Source organism: Monodon monoceros, unplaced genomic scaffold (assembly GCF_005190385.1).
Source record: "Monodon monoceros isolate NGI ecotype Baffin Bay Population unplaced genomic scaffold, NGI_Narwhal_1 Super_Scaffold_15, whole genome shotgun sequence".
NCBI lineage: Eukaryota > Metazoa > Chordata > Mammalia > Artiodactyla > Monodontidae > Monodon > Monodon monoceros.
The window spans coordinates 53,428,868-53,433,301 of NW_021703771.1; positions in this window are offsets into that span (position 1 = coordinate 53,428,868).

The following is a 4,434-nucleotide window of genomic DNA, read 5'->3' on the forward strand; positions in this document are numbered from 1 at the left end:
GGTGGCGCAGTGGTTGAGAGTCCGCCTGCTGATGCAGGGGACACGAGTTCGTGCCCCGGTCCAGGAAGATCCCACATGCCGCAGAGTGGCTGGGCCCGTGAGCCATGGCCGCTGAGCCTGCGCGTCTGGAGCCTGTGCTCTGCAACGGGAGAGGCCACAACAGTGAGAGGCCCGCGTACCGCAAAAAAAAAGAAACTCTGCCTCTAATCTGTCCTTCTTTCTGGGTTTTAGGGACATGGCTGCGGGAAGTTCTGGGGTCTCAGACTTTGAGCTTCACAATCAGGGAGGAAAGAATGATTCTTATCATCTCTAGCAAAAAAATCCTTGGGAAGAACTCTGACTGGCTCACCTCGCCACATATACCCATCCCTGGACCAATCCCTGTGGCCACAACTAAAGCAAATCATAAGTGATCCAGCCTGGGTCACATGATAACCTCTGTGGTCAAGATATGGGACTGTTTTTCAAAGGATGATGACAGGGATACCAGGCCACCAGTGGCAATAGCCACTACAAAAAGAAACCAATCACTTTCATTTTATTAACCTTTTATTCCTCATTCTGTAACATCTTACAGAGATTATAGAAAAAATGATGATTTGTATCAGGTGTCAAATATTTGTAATGGTACTACTAATTTAAAGGTGGAAATATTGTGTCTGTACAACATTTAAATATTTGCTCTGGCTAGGGTTTATTATGAAAAAAAAGAAAAAAGAAACCACCACTATTGAGGCCAGATGTTAAAGAGAAAATTTAATTGAAACATTAGAATGTAATGAGTTATGAGATTTTAAAGTGAGATGCCAGGCCAAGATGAAATTTTTCAAAGAAGTGTCTGTAAAGGGATGTCTTGTCTCTGAAAACGCCTTACTCTCATTGGAAATATAAACAGTAAAGAAAGCAGAGAGGGAGAGGAGATTAGTGAAAAGGATTTTTTTGAACAAAATTATGATTCCCTCTTCATCTTGAGAGAGGATTTCTAACAGGATTACTCAAAAAGGCTGAGCTATGGCCCTGCAGTTAGGGAGTCACAGGGAAATAAAGGGGGTAAGGGAGTGGTTAGCTGCAATAAAAGTCACACTATATTAGGTATGTGGGGTTAAGGATGCCTGAGTGTTTTCTGCACATCGTATGAGGTTGAGAGAGAGAGAGAGAGCTGGAGCAGATGCTTTATTAGATACTGTACAAGCAACATCCATGAGAGGCCAAACAAGCCTCAAAAGGAGGTGAATCACCAGACTCATTATGGCAGAGAAGTAAGCAACCAGTGAAATGGAGCGCATTTGCCCTAGTCAGGGGAACTGCAGATCAGAGACCACCTGGAATGGAGAGAGGGTAGGCTAGGGCATTTCAAACAAATATAAAAGTTTCCCGGAGGAGAAAGTGTTGACTTTGAACATCTGCCAGCCCTTGAGAAAGAGAAGGCAAGTTAAGACAGTGGCAGTCAAGTAAGAATTTTCCTGCCCCCAGCTCATGCCGTCCTTCCTCTCACATTGTCTCTGGAGGGAAGGTTCAAAATTCATGGTTAGCAAGATGGAGGTGTAGGAGACACCTAAAGGGAAGAATCAGAGATAAAAAGATACAAAATTAGTATCCCTCCCTGCTTTACTGGCTTCTTGCTTATAACAGGCCTACAAGCTCCATCTGGGGGACTGGAAGTAGCTCTAATTTTAAATGTGGTCAGATACTTTGACTATAGCAAGAGACTGGTTGTTCTAAGTACCAAATCCAGGCTTTGATTACAGAACCAGACCCGGAGTGGTCATAGTTCTTTTTATTATCTGAAAGTGAGAAGAACAGTCATGGATTACTTGTGCTTTATTCCAGAGGCAAAGTGAAGAGCTCATATCACTGAATAAATTTTAAGGGAGAGTGGGTGGGGAAAAATGTATATTTCTGATTACAATCTTTGAGTTCTGTTTTTTCCCTCTTTCTTTTCTTCTTTCCTTCCTTCCTCCCTTCCTCCCTCCCTTCCTTCCTTCCTTGCTCTCTTCCTTCCTCTCTCTCTCTCTCTTTTTCTTTCTTCCTTTCCTTTCTTTCTTTCACAGAGATGGTCCCTTAACTGAATTTTCAGGTTCGTAGGCTATACCTAACCAATCAATTCTTGTGAAGTGGTATCTTTTGTTCTATTTTATCAGGTCTGATACAGATAAAGTCTGTGTATTACATTATTTGTGTCTATGTGTATCAATGCATTTATATTTTATATTCTTTATCATTTAGCTTACCAGTGTCCCAATAAAATAATTATAGAAACAGCTTTGTTGAACTTAAAAGTTATTTGAGAGTCAGATTCATATTATAAAAGTAATAGAGAAAAATCAACCACTTATTAGAACTTGCAAAATATATTTTTACAAATTAAAATGAAAAACAATATGCCATTTAACTGTTTTAATTGGTTTCAGTTTTACAACTGCAAGCCAGATGGTTTCTTTTCAAGTAGTTTATAATGTCTTTGCCAAATAACTGAATTACCAAACCAGCTGTGATTATTAACATTTACCTAAACAGAAAAGCATGTCTGCTATTTGTTTGCTAAGAGAGTACCTGCTTTGCAAAAGTTTGGCAAGCAAGTCATGGCTCTACTCTGGATAGCATAGTATTTTAATAAAATAGAGAGCAGAGGTAAAAGTGATGCACATATTAACTCATATCCTAAAGTGAATGCTGATTTAAAATTTGAACTTATTTATCATGTGTCAAAACCAAGCAATCTCTTGTGGATTCTTCCAATTTTATGATTGTACAATTGTAAATTTTATTTACATTTTTAATGTGAAGAAACTGCTTTAGGCTTTTTAAAACTCTGTTAATAATTCTCTTTAACTGCTTGTTAAAATGTTATATTTTGGAAGCAACTGGTCCTTACAGAAATATGTTTCTGATGTAAGCTGAGGTTTTCTAACTCTAAACTTTTAGCAAATGTAAATTTCTAGATACTAATTGTAACTGGAGTACTGAATGCAAATTCAATTCTGTAAAAAAAAAAAAGATAAACAGAAACCTCAATTAAATAGAGATGGGAGACCAGAACAGGAAGCTCCCATGCCCTTTGACAAAAACAGAGCCCAACAGGAAAAAGAAAGAATCCTCTTCTTTCCTGGCAAGGACTCAGCCAATGAAAAGCCATGGACTCTGTTTTCTACAGCCCTCCCAACTTCCTTTTTCCCCCTCTATAAAAATGTTCTCCTTCCCTTGCCCTGAGGGGATTTGCATGTAGTTCATCATGATTGCAGACCCCAGGTTGCAACTCTCTGCTCATTCAAAAGAAATCCATCTTTGCTGGAGAAATATCTGGCGGTCTATTTGTTTTAGGTCAAAACAATTCTCTTTAGAGCCAATTAAGGAAGGAGACATTTAAGGGGAAGTAATGGTGAGGATTGTTTCAGTTCTTTTATCAAAAAGATACATTATCAGGAAAAATTCTGATTAGAAAATGACATTGTAAATATTCCATGACAGTTCTTTTCCAACCAGAATTTTCCTTGGTAATTTACTGTTTATTTTTGTAAATAAACAGTAAGTTGTAAACAACTTATTTTGTCTCACAAGTCTATGGTCGGCTACGCATTTTTACTGATCTGGGTTTAGTTTGGCTGATCACAGTGGGATTCTCTCAGACATCTATCTCTAGTCAGCTGGAGGCTGTGAGGGGCCTGGTTGGTATAGGATGGTCAGCATAGTGATGACTCAGCTCTCCTCCAGGTGTTCCTCACATTAGCAAGCTAGCCCAGGGATGTTCTCATAGTTCTGGGGAAAGAGCAAAGAGCAGCAAGAGAGCGAGTCCCAACGCACAAGAACTTTTCTCATCTCTGGTTGTGTTCTGTTTGATAACATTTCAGTGGCCAGTGTGAGTATTGTGTCTAGCTCAGAGTCAAAGAGTGGGGCAGAATGCCCTGCCTTTGATGGGAAGAGTAAAGAATTGGGGCAGTCAATGCAATCAAGCAAACACATGTTCATATAGGTTTATACTTTGATAGCTCTCCTGGGTATGACGTATTCAATACTATAGTTTGCTTAATAATTTCTCTATTTATGGATGTTCATATTGATTCTACTTTTTCTTGCAATTACAGCCAATGCTGCCATAAAAATCTATGTACATACAGCTTTATACACATGTATGAATTTAAAAATTTATCAAATTTTAAACGTACAAGAATATGTCCTCACCACTGAGATTAGATGGCTTTTCATATTTTGTCCTACTTGTTTCAATCTTTGCAAGTACCTTGTTTGTTTGTTTTAAGAAATAGGAATAGCTAAAGCCCCATCACTTATCTTTCCCTCCATTTCTAGAGACAATGACTTACCCTGATTGTTAGCCACACTAGCCAATATTGTTAGTCACACTAGCCATATTTCAGATGCTCAACAGCCACGTGTTACTATATTGGACAGAGAAGATAAACACATCCATCACTGAAG